The sequence below is a fragment of the Carcharodon carcharias genome, chromosome 6, assembly GCF_017639515.1.
Source record: "Carcharodon carcharias isolate sCarCar2 chromosome 6, sCarCar2.pri, whole genome shotgun sequence".
Classification (NCBI taxonomy): Eukaryota; Metazoa; Chordata; class Chondrichthyes; order Lamniformes; family Lamnidae; genus Carcharodon; species Carcharodon carcharias.
In genome coordinates this window covers 184,845,696-184,861,499 of record NC_054472.1, presented here as the reverse complement: position 1 = coordinate 184,861,499, position 15,804 = coordinate 184,845,696, and positions in this window count along the sequence as shown.

The window sequence follows — 15,804 nt, the reverse complement described above, 5'->3', positions numbered from 1 at the left end:
TTTTTCCCAGGGTGGAAGAGTCAATTACTAGGGGACATAGGTTTAAGGTGAGAGGAGAAAATTTTAGAGGAGATGTGCAGGGCAAGTTTTTTACGCAGAGGGTAGTAACTGTCTGGAATTCGCTGCCAGAGGAGGTGGTGGAAGCAGGTATGATAGTGGTGTTTAAGAGGCAGCTTGACAAATACATGAATAGGATGGGAATAGAGGGATACGGACCCCGGAAGTGCACAAAGTTTTAGTTTGACAGGCAATATGATCGGCGCAGGCTTGGAGGGCCGAACGGCCTGTTCCGGTGCTGTTCTTTTCTTTGTTCTTTGTTCTTTGTTCTTCTGTTCCTTCTTACTGTTCCCTGTTCTGTCTGGAGAATGTAAGAACTCAAGTGTAGCGATTTCTCCACTATTTCTCCATTTCTCAATTGATCCCTGAGCCAAACTGGTTCTTCTGGTGGAAGATCTGATAATTTTCTTGCTCTGTGAGAACTATCATAGTGTTTCATCTGTTTACTTCAGTAAGTTTCCTCTCTCATATTTTTAAACTCGTGTCTTTGACCTCTGGCATCAACATATATGGCAGGGTAGGAATCTGAGTCCACAACCTTCCTCACGTGAGTAACTTACATGAAGCAAATCCATTTTGGAAGGGTGAAGATCTATAACTCAAGAGCGCTAGTTGAAAATCCTCATTCTTTTTCAGTAATGGTTTTACAGTTCGGACACCTCTCTCTGCTTTTCCATTAGCCTAAGGAAACTTTGGTGGACTTGTGTGAACAAATCCAAACAATTCTGTCAACTCTTGAAACCCTATGTTCCTGAATTGTGGACCATTATCTGATATCACAATATCAGGAATCCCATGGACTATGAAAATTCCTTTCAATTACATTGTCACTGCCTCTGATGTGCAACCATGTAACTGTTTGACTTCAATCCATCTCAGGTAATAACCTGCTATTATGAACATTTTCCCTCTATGCTCAAATAAATCCATTCCAAGGCATTCCCATGACCTTGTAGGAAAAGAAGGTAACATTAGTGGTTCTTTTGATTCCTGTCTGTGAATTGAACATGTGATACATCGGGATATCATTTTTTCCAATGTCATCGATTGCTATTAAATGTGCTCGCTGCTTGAAATGCGACCTCAAGATAGAACTATGTAATATACATGTTGCCCATCCTTTAATACTCTGATCTGCTTACATTCCATGTCTGACTTTCCAGTCGCTCTGATTTCACTCAATCTTTGTGTCGTCACTAGTAATGTATGGACTTTCATTATAGCAAACTCCTCAACTTCTTCTACAAACTCAATATAGCATCTTTTTGGATTCTCTGTTTTAATGCATGATAATGCATTTGCTGCGCACTATTGTTTCCCTTGAATGTATACTGTATGAGTATCAAACCTCATCAATCTTAATTTAAATCTTTGAACTCTTGATGACATCACTGGAACTCTTTTGAGTTAAATAGTGCAACTAAAGGTTTATGGTCTGATCCTATCATAATATGAAGACTTAAGACTACAATGTTTTACCTGCTGGCCGTGATGGTGGGTTTTCACACTGTATCATCCCAAACCCAGGAAACACGACATTTCCATGGCGAGCGGGCTCTCATTCGCCCTCCCCCAATCACCCTGCTGCTGCATCACGCTGGACCCCATGTTTGAAATCCAGCCGCATGCCCACATCTCAGTGATTCCAGACCACCACTGCTGCATGGAAGACATGGCACTGAAACAGAAGAAGACTGCAGCCCCCAGGTTCAGAGACCCTTCCCTCGGGCGCTTATTGGATGCCGTGGAGGCCCGCCGGGAAGTCCTCCACCCCCGCTCTGGCCACAGCAGCAACAGCACTAACCGGGCTTGGGAGGCGGTGGCAGCTGTGGTCAGTGCCAACACCCTTCAGAAGAGGACAGCCACCCAGTGTCGCAAGAGAATGAATGACCTCCTCTGTTCCACCAGGATAAGTCACTCTTCTCTTCACACTAACTCACACACTCACAAACCCATCACACATCCACAGGGATCTCACTCACTATTGGCTCAAGGTATATCACCACTCACCCTCGTTGCCCTCATCCCATCCATGGGGCCACTCACCACCCACACAGGCTGGGCATACTTATCATCTGGCCTGGCAGGCATCCTGCTTACACTTCTCCTTACTCCTTCTCTACTCATGCAGGACAAGCTGGCACACAACAAGAGGGAGAGGTCGCTGACTGGTGGCAGAATACCCAAAATCGAGGTCCTCACAGACTTTGAATACAGAGCTGTCCAGCTGGCCGGCGACGATCTGGACCATTCCTGTGCTGATGATGAGGCTGGCGCTGCTGTACCAAGTGAGGATCCAGCAGTGCAAAATCTATCAATGATTTGTCCTGTTATTATCTATGAATGATGTGTCCTGTTTTACAGGCCACTGCCATTCACTAATTATCTCCCTTTGCTTCCGCAGGCACATCTGTCAAACAGCCAATGAGAGTCCATGACCCAGGGCCTCTGATCAAGCCCCGAAGAAACCTCTGAAGAGGAATCTGGAGGCACCCTCCTTGAAGTCCCGTCACAGCACTCACCCACACTCTGCACCAACGCAGAGACACACACCTTGGTGGGACCTAGTTTTAGAGTACCCTCGGGGTCACAATCTGGTGAGCACATCACACTGTCTGATCCACAGCAGGCGGCGGCAGGGACCTCCCTGGCATCCGGCACTCGGAGGATGGCTGGAGGCCAGAAATTTGCTGAGTCTGAGTCAAATGACCAGCCTCTGGACTCGGTCATGTCGCAGTTGTGACCAAGGAACCTGATTGTTGGTTGTGAAAATTCACACTTGCTGTTGAGTGTCAATCCTGCCTCTTCTCAGCACTGCTCTCACCCCCCATGTCATGCTCAGCTTGAGTGGAGCCACATATCAACACATCACCCACGTGGCAAACAACTCCGCGTAAGCCCTCTGAAAGATTTGACGTTGTTCTTTGAAAGATCTTTGGTGCTGATATGATTCCAAAAGGTTAACCTGTTGAAATGAATATTGCAAATGGTGGTATGAAAGTCATGAGAAGCTTAGGCTTCTCTTCTAGCGATATTTGTTGAAAGCCGCAGTTAGCATCTAATTTAGAGTATATTGAGCTCTTCCCTAATTTAGCTAATCTGTCATCTACTGATACCATTGGATGGCCTTCTCTTTCCACAACTTCATTGAGTTGTGTGAGATTAATATATGCTCTTCTGGAACTGGTTGGCTTCAGAACCAGCAACAGGCCTGAGCACCAACCTATATAAAAACAAAAAAACTGCGGATGCTGGAAATCCTAAACAAAAACAGAATTACCTGGAAAAACTCAGCAGGTCTGGCAGCATCGGCGGAGAAGAAAAGAGTTGACGTTTCGAGTGCTCATGACCCTTCGACAGAACTTGAGTTCGAGTCCAAGAAAGAGAACTGTTTTTGAAGGTAGCATCATCGGAACAGATGCGACGGAGGCGAAGGAACTGAGAGAATGGGATGGAGTCCTTACAGGAAGCGGGGTGTGAGGAGCTGTAGTCGAGGTAGCTGTGGGAGTCGGTGGGCTTGTAATGGATATTGGTGGAAAGTCTATCACCAGAGATTGAGACAGAGAGGTCAAGGAAGGGAAGGGAAGTGTCAGAGATGGACCACGTGAAACTGATGGAGGGGTGGAGATTGGAAGCAAAATTAATAAATTTTTCCTAGTCCCGACAAGAGCATGAAGCAGCACCGAAGTAATCATCGATGTACCGGAGAAAGAGTTGTGGAAGGGGGCCGGAGTAGGACTGGAACAAGGAATGTTCCACGTACCCCATAAAGAGACAGGCATAGCTGGGGCCCATGCGGGTACCCATAGCCACACCTTTTATTTGGAGGAAATGAGAGGAGTTGAAGGAGAAATTGTTCAGTGTGAGAACAAGTTCAGCCAGACGGAGGAGAGTAGTGGTGGATGGGGATTGTTCGGGCCTCTGTTCGAGGAAGAAGCTAAGGGCCCTCAGACCATCCTGGTGAGGGATGGAGGTGTAGAGGGATTGGACATCCATGGTGAAGAGGAAGCGGTTGGGGCCAGGGAACTGGAAATTGTTGATGTGACATAAGGTGTCAGAGGAATCACGGATGTAGGTGGGAAGGGACTGGACAAGGGAAGAGAGAATGGAGTCAAGATAACGAGAAATGAGGTCCGTGGGGCAGGAGCAAGCTGAGACGATCGGTCTACCGGGGCAGTTCTGTTTGTGGATTTTGGGTAGGAGATAGAAACGGGCCGTCCGAGGTTGGGCGACTATCAGGTTAAAAGCTGTGGGAGGAAGATCCCCAGAGGAGATGAGGTCAGTGACAGTCCTGGAAACAATGGCTTGATGTTCAGTGGTGGGGTCATGGTCCAGGGAGAGGTAGGAGGAAGTGTCTGTGAGTTGACGCTCAGCCTCCGTGAGATAGAGGTCAGTGCGCCAGACAACAACAGCACCACCCTTGTCAGCGGGTTTGATGACAATGTCAGGGTTGGACCTGAGAGAATGGAGTGCAGTAAGTTCAGAGAGAGACTGGTTAGAATGGGTGAGAGGAGCAGAGAAATTGAGACGACTAATGTCGCACCAACCTGTTGGCTCTTCCACGGGTGAAATGATTCCTTGTCTTACCATTGAGTCAATCTCTTTCTTTACCTTTGGAAATAATGTGTGGAACCTTTCTGGGTTTATCTAAGCAGATTGATTTTGCTTCTGGGCTTAGTGTTATACGACACCCTGTTCTCAGCTTTCCAAACCCTGTGAACAACTTTGAGAATTCTGCTGACTGACCTTCACCATTCGTTATTTCTTCTATTTTGCAAATTAGATTCAATTCCATACATGCCTTTCTACTTAAGAGCGAATAGCTCTAATCTTGAATTTCATGCGGTGCTTCAATAATCACTCGCTCTTTGTGCTTTAAAGTAGCTGTTAGCTCTCCCAGAATCTTCCTCTTGGTCCTTGTAGCTTTTTGCAGGATGGTTGAAAAGTTCTCTTGTTCAACCATGGTTCAGAATCTGAAAGAACTGAAACTGCTGCTCCAGTATCTAGTTTAAAGTGCATCTTGTGACCTTCTACCAGGATCTCTGCACTGCAATAATTTCCGCTTAATTCGTTAATTTACCCTAAGAAGGGGGTCTCAATGTCTTGTGAACCTTCAATTTCATGGACTCTGTTTCCTTTTAAAACATTTTATTTATGAGTGTTCTGCCCAGTTTTTCCACTGTGACATACTTCCTGAAAATGCCCCATCTTTTTACACCAATGGCATTGCACATCTTTGGCAGGACATTTCCCACCCCCCAGGTCTTTCTCTGCCACACCAGCAATAGTTAGTTGGGATGCCACCATTAATTGCTTTTCTTGCTACATGTTTCTCCTTCCCTCCATTTTCCTTTTTTTAATGTCTGACAAATTCTGCTGTATCTGTTACTTCGGGATTCAGGCTGTCTCTCTCTCCCCTGACTGCTGATCAGTTTTGCCTCCTGATCTTGGCTTATAGACTTAATTTAATCACCTTCACCAGCATCAAGTCATCTTGGGACTCCAAGTTATTTGATAATGCATCATCTACTTCTCCAACAACTATTCTGTCGTGAATTAATTCCTTTTTCAGATTAGTGTACTCACCATCTTCAGTATAAATCATTATTAACACATTGATGCTTTCCCCATGCCTCTGGGTACGTTTATTAAATTTTGCGCATTCCACAATGGTGTTCTTGTAGAGATTGAGAAATGTTTTTAATGCATGAATCACCTCGGCATATGTGGATTTACCTTCATTAATCCCCAGGGTAACTAGGTTGTTGTCCACACAGTCACCCATTGCGTACAAAAGTGTACTGACCTGCCTACAGTCTGGCTTCGCTACAAGCCCCGATGCGATGCAAAACTGAACAAATCTCCTGTACCACTTAGGCCGTGTTTCAGTCTGGTTTAGGCTTGCAACTGTCTCAAAGCACTAAGGTAGAGGTAGAGATTTTCCTAGTGCCACCTTTTTCTACCACTGCCACCATATATTATTGTGCTGTTAGATTGGAGTGGTTTCAGTAAACTCTCAAAGACTGATGGCTACAAAACATTCTAACTTTATTGTTACATAATTACAGTTATGAGAAAACCCTCCACTAGTTTCTGACCATGTGTACTCTCCTCAAGCTCCAGATCACATGAGTGTAAGTCACTTCCTTCCAAGTCATCACAGACTGTTACAGTAAACTGGTAATGGGGCTTAGTCTAACATACTCCATTATACCTCAGACAGGTTTTAGCAAAACATGGTGCACAGATAGGGTATAACACAAGGAAGAACGAATTGGTTTTTGGCGATAGCGCAGATCCAGATCCAGATCCATTAACAATGGGAGATGGGGTGGATTGATTTATTTTGTAGAATGTCGTGGATTGGAACATTTCAGAAACAAAAATCCAGGACCAGCTTTTGGTCTCAATGGCAGAAAAATTTGGTAAAATTCCGTTGTTTTTAAATTTTCTGAAATATTGTCGCACCATCATTGACAATCAGAAATACTAAAAAACCTAATTTCTGCAACTGAATGGATAATAGCCTCAGTAAAGAATTATAACAATGAATAATATATTGGAAATACTAATCACCATATCAGTTGATGCATGTTGGTAAATTCCCTGATGTAAGATATTAGTAATTAACTAGCTACGATGGTCAGAAGACTACAAGTGAATTTGGTATGTGACACTGAATGGAAGAGGCCCATGTAGGTGTCGTGGTACAAGTCACAAAAATTGGAGTTCACCATTGGTCACAGCTCTTGACATTTTCATCATTGCTTCTTTTCAGTTGCACTCACTGTATTTCCTAATCTTTTGATCATTGGCTAGTAGTTTTGCCTCTGATTCAGGAAAGGTGTTGGTTCAAGTTAACACAAAGACTTGAGGATATAATCCAGGAAATCATGACTCTGCCTGGGCCACGTATTTCCAGTTTTTCTAGCTGGGTGACGGTAGTGATACTGGGGACCTTTCCCTGGTCTTAAATCCTCTACCCAGCATTAGGCATGGTTTTGGCCCACAGAAGGAGAGGGTGACTGTTATAAACATACAAACATACGAATTAGGAGCAGGAGTAGGCTACTCAGCCCCTCAAACCCGCCCTGCCGTTCAAAAAGATCATGGCTGATCTGATTGTAACCTCAACAGCACATTCCCACCTACACCTGAAAACCTTTCACCCCCTTGCTTATCAATACTCTATCTAGCTCTGCCTTAAAAATATTCACAGACACTGCTTCCACCGCCTTTCGAGGGAGAGAGTTCATGCATCTCTGAGAGTAAACGTCTCTCCTCACTTCTGTCTTAAATGGACGATGTCAGTGTCTTTCTAAAAGAGATGTGCGGGGTTTACGTCTACAGTGAAGGTGGTGAGAGGTGGAGGAGAGGCAAGTTAGAACAGGGATGGGAAGTGACGAATGTCGCAGGCAGTGTGTTTTTAACGTGATGTGGAAGGAGTGTTTGGAGGAGTTGGTGTCTGTACCAACAGTGAAGTGTGAGGAGTTCATGTGATTGTTTGAAATTTGGCACTCTTGGCCAGAACTTTTCCCTCGTTAGGCGGGTGCGCGCCCGACCCAAACAGGAGTAAAATAGCGCGCGATGACGTCAGGCGAACATCCCAACGCCATCGCGCACTCTCATGATATTTCGCTGGCCAGGCGCAGGCCTGAGACAGCAGTGCGCCTGCCGACAATTAAGAAGCCTATTAAGGCCCCTAATCGATTAACTAAATGGAATTTTTCACCGCCCGTCCAAGCGTTCGGTTGGCGGGCAGGCGAATAGGCCAAGCGGCCTTTGCATTCTTTGCGAAACCTCTTCCAAGGGCGGGATGGGATTTCAACCAGTGATTCCAGGGAAAAAAAAAACTTTTAAAACTCATTTTCAACACGTCTTCCTTGTTTTTTGAAAACTTTATTTTTAACGTGGAAAATCTTCAGCCCTGCGAGGCAGCTCTGCACCTTCAGGGAGCTTTCCGTGAGCGCAACCGCATTCCTGCGCTGGCTTCCACCTTCGCACTCCTCCCTCCCCCACCCCCTCCAACCCAGGCGGCCCTGAGCGTTTGGGTCGGGGGTCCAATTGCGGGCCGCGGATTGTTGCGCGGCCGCTCCCTCACCTGCCCGACGAGGGGAAAATCCTCTCCCTTGTGTTTTTCCTGATGTGCGCAAGACAGAAAGGTTTGGCATCACGCCTCTCTCCTCAGCAATACTCAAATTGTTGAGCGATGGGTGAAAAGGTGTAAGGAGCATTGAGACGTGTTCTTGAGAGAGGTGGGGAGATGAAGAGGTGCCCTCCCTCCTAGCTGACCTTGTGAGCTCACTGAACCTCTTCATACATTGAACCCAAGTCCTGGGACTGACGTTGCTGGCACCAACTGAACCCCTTAGCCACTTTGTCGTGGCCTGAGGATGCTCCTTCCCTGTCCTGACTCCATTCACGCAGACCTCCAGGGTAACATCAAAAATCAGGAGGCGAACCACTGAGACATTTCAGGAGCCACGATGTGGTGAACAATGGAATAAAGCCAAAACTGGGTGTGCCTCCAGCTCAGAGGTACTGCAGATTTTATATTGAACATAGAGCTCGGAAACAGGATATTCAGTCTGACAGGTCCATACCTGTTTTTGTGCTCCCTGTGAATCTGACCATTAACATATCCATTCTCTCTCCTGTGCTTATCCCCCTTCCCTTTAAATGCATCTACACCTTTTTTTATTCTTTCACGGGATGTAAGTGTCGCTGACAGGGCCAGCATTTGTTACCCATCCCTAATTGCCCTTGAACTGAGTGGCTTGCTGGGCCATTTCAGAGGGCAGTTAAGAGTCAACCACATTGCTATGCGTCTGGAGTCACATGTAGGCCAGACTGGGTAAGGCCAGCAGATTTCCTTCTCTAAAGGACATCAGTGAACCAAATTAGTTTTTATGTTGATCAACAATAGATAGCTTCATGGTCACCATTACTAAGACTGGCTTTCAATTCCAGATGTTAATAATTGAATTTGTTGTGGTGGGATTTGATCTCATGCCTCCAGAGGATTAGCCTGGATCTCTGGATGACTAGTATAGTGACATTACCACGACACCACCATCTCCACAGACCATGTTCCTCAACCACTCCATGTGTTAGCGAGTTCCTCATTCTCACCACGCTTAGTTTTCTGAGCATGTGTGTGTTTTTGGGGCATATAACATTGATCTTAATATCAATGGGAAACCACATCTTTGATTACAGGCTCCCAACCATTACTCTTACGTGGAGCAAGAGAATCACATCAAGAACAAGCATCTTGTTCATAAACGTCTCAGGGTGAATAATCTCAAATGCGTTTGGCTGGCAAAATTTTCCAGTCAGGTCCTTATTGTTTTGCGAAGGTTGAAAACGAAGCCAAAATGATCGATTGATGGTCCTGTATTTATCAGGGCGACTAAAGAAAGTGCATTATGAATGATAGCACCTCAAGTTACTATAACCTGTAACATTTGGAATTGGTGAATATAGCAGCTAGCAAGCCAGCTATGAACTAGGGAAAAAGAGAATAGGGGTTGACTATAGTTACTCAGATTAGCAAATAGTGGGAAGTGGTATTCCACGAGGATCAGTGCTGTGATCATTGTATTCATCACTTACATCAATATTTTGGGCTCGGTGAGTACAATTTCTAAATTTGCTGATGACACCAAATTGAGGATTGTTGTTATAGTAGAGGAGGATTTATGACAGAATCCAGAAAGACAATATACTTGCAGAAAGGGTGTGTAATTGGCAAATGAACATCAATATAGCTCATTGTGAGGTAATATATTTCACAAAGCAAAACAGGAAAGCCACATGATCCTTGGAAAACTTCAGTCTAAACGGAGGAAAGGAACAGAGGGATCTGGGAATACATTGGATTACATAAAACATAGGATTAAGAACACAAGAGCACAAGAAATAGGAGCAGGAATAAATCGCATGGCCTGTCCTCCATTCAGTACAATCATGGCTGATCTTGGGCTTCAACTCCATTTTCTCACCCACTCCCCATATCCCTTAAATCCCTGAGAGACCATGAATCTGTTTATCCCAGCCTTAAATATATTCAACGAAGGAGAATCTACAACCCTCTAGGGTGGACAATTTCAAAGATTCACAACCCATTGAGTGAAGTAATTTCTCCTCATCTCAGTACTAAATGATCAGCCCCTTATCCTGAGACTGTGGCCTGTGTTTAAGGATTATATAGCATATATGGTACTTCCTCGCCCATGCAACATAAAAGAGATCATAAACTTTTTAAAAATGCTTATTTAAAAACGGACTTCGCTGGACCAAAAGCTGCAGGTCACATGATTTTCAAGTTGGCTATAGGCCTGGAAACTTCCAACAGTAATTACAAGACAAAGCTCAACCATCCTCCTTGTGGAATCTCACACCTACCATTGTGTGGATCCTCTTACAATCAATGAAACAAGAGAGCAACAGATGGTCTGTCTTCCCAGCCTGGACTTATAACAAAGAAAGAGAGAGCCGCCAAGACTCATTATACCTGCGGAGGCGCTAATAGCCACCACCTAAGAGACATGGGCCGGGATTTTATGGCCCCGACATGGCGGGACCTGTTGCTGCTGATTCGGCAGCCCAGCCAAAAGTCTATCTACGTTCAGTGGGACTGGACAATCCCGGTGGCAGGCAGGGCCAGAAAATCCCTCCCTTAGAAATTGATTGTTAACCTCAAACTGACTCACTAATGGGCAACACCACCTGACTTAAGCTCCTTTAGCCTTTGGAAAGATATAATGTCACATTCCTGGACTCCCAGGGCACTCTGCTGTTCACATCCAGCCTGTCAACAACAAAGCAGAACTCCATAAGAACATAGAAACAGGAGTAGGCCATTCAGCCCCTCGAGCCTGCTCCACCATTCAATCAGATCATGGCTCATCATCTGCCTCAACGCCACTTTCCTGCACTATCTCGATATCCCTAGATGCCATTAGTCTCCAGAAATTTATTGATTTCTGTCTTGAACATGCTCAATGCTCGAGCTTCCACAGCCCTCTGGGGTAGAGAATTCCAAAGATTCACCACCCCCAAGTGAAGAAATTCCTCCTCATCTGAGTCTTAAATGGCCTACCCTTTGTCCTGTGATTATGTACCCTGGTTTTAGACACCAGCCAGGGGACACATCTTATCTACATCCACCCTGTCATGCCCTGTAAGATTTTTTAAGTTTCAATGAGGTCACCCCTCATTCTTAGAAACTCTATGGAATATAGAGCCAGTCTCCTCATAAGACAATCCCACCATCCAAGGGATTAATCTGGTGACCTCTGTTGCACTCCCTCTATGGCAAATATATCCTTCCTTAGGTAAGGGGACCAAAACTGTGTACAATACTCCAGGGCAGGTCTCATCAAGGCTCTATATAACAGCAGCAAGACATATTTACTCCTGTACTCAAATCCCCTTGCAATGAAGGACAACATAGCCTTTGCCTTCCTAATTGCTTGCTGCACTTGCATGGTAGCATTTATGACTCATTAACTAGGACACCGGGTCCCTTTGGATGCTTGCAGTTCTCAATCTCTCACCATTTAAGAAATACTCTGCCTTTCTGTTTCTTTTTCTACCAAAGTGAATAACTTCACATTATTCATATTATATTCCATCTGCCATGTTCTTGTCCATTCACTTATCCTGTCCAAGTCCTCCTGAAGCCTCCTCACATCCTCCTCACAACTTATGTTCCCACCCAGTTTGGTGGAATCAGCAAATTTGGAAATATTACAATTGGTCCCCACATCCAAATCATTTATATAGATTGTGAGCAACTGTGGACCTAGTTCTGATCCCTGCAGTACCCCAACAGTAACAGCCTGCCATCCTGAGAATGACCCATTTATTCTTACTCTCTGCTTTCTGCCTATTAACCAATTCTCAATTCCTGCCAATATATTTCCCATAATCCCATGTGTTCTAATTATATTTACTAACTTCTTATGTGGGACCTTATCAAAAACCTGAAAATCCAAATACGCCACATCCACTGGTTCTCCTTTATCAATGCTACAAGTCATATCCTCAAAAAACTCCAACAAACTTCTCAAACATGATTCCCCTTTCATAAACCTATGTTGACTCTGCCCAATTTTACCATTATTTTCTAAATGTCCAGTTATCACATCCTTTATAATAGATGATAACATTTTCCTGAATACTGATGTCAAGCTAATAATTTTATACTTCTCCATTCTCCCTCTTTCTCCATTCTTAACTAACGGGATTACATTTACTACTTTTGAGTCCGTGGGAACCTTTCCAAGATGTATAGAGTTTTAAAAGGTGACCACCAATACATCCGCTATCTCCCTAGCCACCTCCTTCAACACACTGGGGTGAAGCTTATCTGGCCCAGGGTATTTATCAACCTTCAATCCAGTTAACTTGCCCTTCATGCCTTCATAATTTCCCTTCTTCAGATTTAAGATCCTAGTTTCATAATGAACCAAATCACATTCAAACTTAATGCAAAATTCCATCATATTATGTCCACTGTTTCCCAAAGGCTCCTTCACAGTGAAGTTACTAATTAGACCTTTCTCATTACGCAACACTAAATCCAAAATAGCCTGATCCCTAGTTGGCTCCAGAAATCCATCTCTTACACACTCCAGCAATTCCTCCTCCGCAGCGTTAGTAATTATTTGGTTAACCCAGTTTATGTGTAAATTGAAGTCACCCATTATTACTGTATTACCCATATTAGATGTATCTCTAATTTCCTGATTTATGCCACACCTAACATTAGCACTAGACTTTGGTGACCTATAAACAACACCCAACAGTGTTTGCTTCCCCCTTGCTGTTTCTTAGCTCCACCCAAACTGATTCTATACCTTGATCATTGGATCTGAGATCCCCTCTTACAAATGTATTGATCTCATCCCTTATCAGAGGTGCTACCCCACCTCCTTTTCCTTTTCATCTCTCACTCCTAAATGCTGAATATCCTTGCATATTCAGTTCCCAATCTTGGTCGCCCTGTAGCCACATTTCCATAATGGCACTTAAATCATACTCATTTACCCCAATTTGTGCATTCAAATCATCAACCTTTTTGCAAATGCTACGTAAATCCAGATAGAGTGCCTTTAATTCTGCTTTGTTAACTTTATCCACTATGCTGATCTTATCTGAGGGATAGATAGTTGAGTCAACTGTGCTCTCCTCAGCCGATGCTGCCAGACCTGCTAAGTTTTTACAGGTATTTCTGTTTCTGTTTTTTGTTTTTTGTTTTGTATTTCCAGCACCCGCAGTTTTTTGCTTTTATCATTGGGAAATACTTCACCCGCCTTGGCAATGATTTCTGCACCAACAAAAGAGTCTGCGAGGAGATTGCCCTCATCCCCAGCAAGAAACTTCACAACTTGCCTGTGCTTTGGCTGTTTTCTATTTTTGCATTCTACTTTTCAACCTCCTTTTTTGGGTTTTGCTCCCCTCCAGTCTAAGCTCCCTCTCAGGATCTATCCCCCCAACCCCCATCCCCAACCCCTGCCCACCTGGTTTAAACCCACGCCCAACAGCACCAGGGAATCTCCCTGCAAGCATGTTAAGCACCGCCCTGCCAGGAAGAAGCCTTCCATCTTGTACAGGCCCCAACTGCCCCAGAACTAACCCTAGCGCCTCAGAAATCTGACTCTCCAGGCTGACAACAAAGCCTGCCTCAAGGCTAAACCCCCTTGACGTCTGGTTCTCTGGAAAATTCCTGCCATTGCCTGTGCTGCTTCATTAGTTGTGTCGTGCTTTGGGACATGTTCAGCTCACAATTTTACCTCTGTTTTGTCCCTTTCTGTTGATCGTTTGGCCCATCCGACAAATGGTCTCGTGTCCTTAATTTTTCAGTTCTGACAAAGTATATTGACTCGAAAAGCGGACTTTCCCCTCCCTTTTTCAGAAACTGATGAATCTGCTATATATTTCCAGCATGAGCTGTTTTTTTTCCCTTACCTCCTACCATTAGTCAAAACTTGGCTGTGTCACCAGATCAGGGCAGGGCCTGAATTAAATGAAGACTTTATCTAGCGTCCAATCATTTGTAAAATTGCTGACTACAGTTAACCTGCCTCCACCCCATTTATAATTATGGATAATAAGCTGATTTCATTATACTTTAGTTGTTGAACCTCCCAACAATTATTAAATGCATTTTGCTTATGTACATACAATATTTTAAACAGCCTAACTTTGATTTTTTTGGGGGCTAATTCATTATTTTGAAGACTGTACATTTGATTACATATTTAATAACAACTTGTATTGATATGGTGCCTTTAGTGAAATGTGCCCCATGGTGCTTCACAGGAGAGATAGTGGCCATGTCACTGGGTTAGTAATCCATAGGCACCAAGCTAATGTTCTAGGTGGATTCAAATCCCACCACAGTGGGAGCAGTGGGTGAAATTCAATTCATAAATCTGAAATATAAAGCTGGTCCCAGTAATAGTGACCATCGATTGTTGTTTAAAAAACACCCATCTGGGGAGGAACTCTGCTGTCCTTACCTGGTCCTGGTCTGTATGTGACTCCAGACTCCAGACCCCACAACAACATGGTTGGCTCTGAAATGGTCTAGCACGTCACTCAGTTCAAGAGCAATTTGGGATGGGCAACAAATGTTGGCCTTGGCATGTGACACCCAAATCCCATGAAAGAAAAAGGAAAGGAATATTACCAAACTGAGCCATTTGAGGGAGGAAGACTAAGATTCTAAGCAGCATCTTAAAGGAAGAAAGAGAGGCTGAGAGGTTTAGGGAGGGAATTCCAGAGCTTAGGGCCTGGGCAGCTGAAGGCACGGCCACCAATGGTGGAGCGATGGAAATCAGAAATGCTTAAGAAGCCAGAAATGGAAGAGTGCAAAGATCGCAGAGGGTTATAGGGCTGGAGGAGATCACAGAGAGTGGGAGGGGTGAGGCCCTGGAGGGATTTGAAAACAAAGATGAGAGTTTTAAAATCAAGGTGTTGCTGAACTGGTATGCAACGAGCAGAGGAATAATAGGCGAATGGGACTTGGCATGGGTTTGGAAATATGGCAGCATAACTTGATGAGCTCAAGTTTGCAGAAGGTGTGAAGTGGGTAGTCAGCCAAGATAGTGTTACTGTAGTAATGATTGCAAGGTTGAACGTTGCCTGCCAACACAATCAGAACTCAGGGACTGACCCCTGTGCAAACAAGTAGGCCCGATCCTCACTGGCAAAGAGACTGCCAATTTTGGACCAGTGGCAGAGGCCATTTAGGTAAATGTGTAAAGGGGAGTGTAGGAAACTTGGAACAAAAACAAAAATTGCTGGAAAAACTCAGCATGTCTGGGAGCATGCTGACAGACCTGCTGAGTTTTTCCAGCAATTTTTGTTTTTGTTTCAGATTTCCAGCATCCGCAGTATTTTGCTTTTACCTTAGAAGGAAACTTGGAGTTGGTCAGCCGTGACAGTGACTGAGAATTCCTGTTGCCTTCGACTTTAATGGAATTATAAGCCGGGTGAGATGTAAGATGGGCTGATAAGTCCCTTTGAACACTTTTTATGCGTAAGAACATAAGCAACAGGAGCAGGAGCAGGCCATTTGCCCCCCCTCAAGCCTGCTCCATCATACATGGCTGATCAAATTGCAGCCATAACTCCAATTTCCTGCCTGCTCCCCCCGCACCCACACACACCCCCCCCCCCCCCCCCCCCCCCCCCCCCCCCACCCAACCATCCTTGACTCTCTTGAAGATCCGG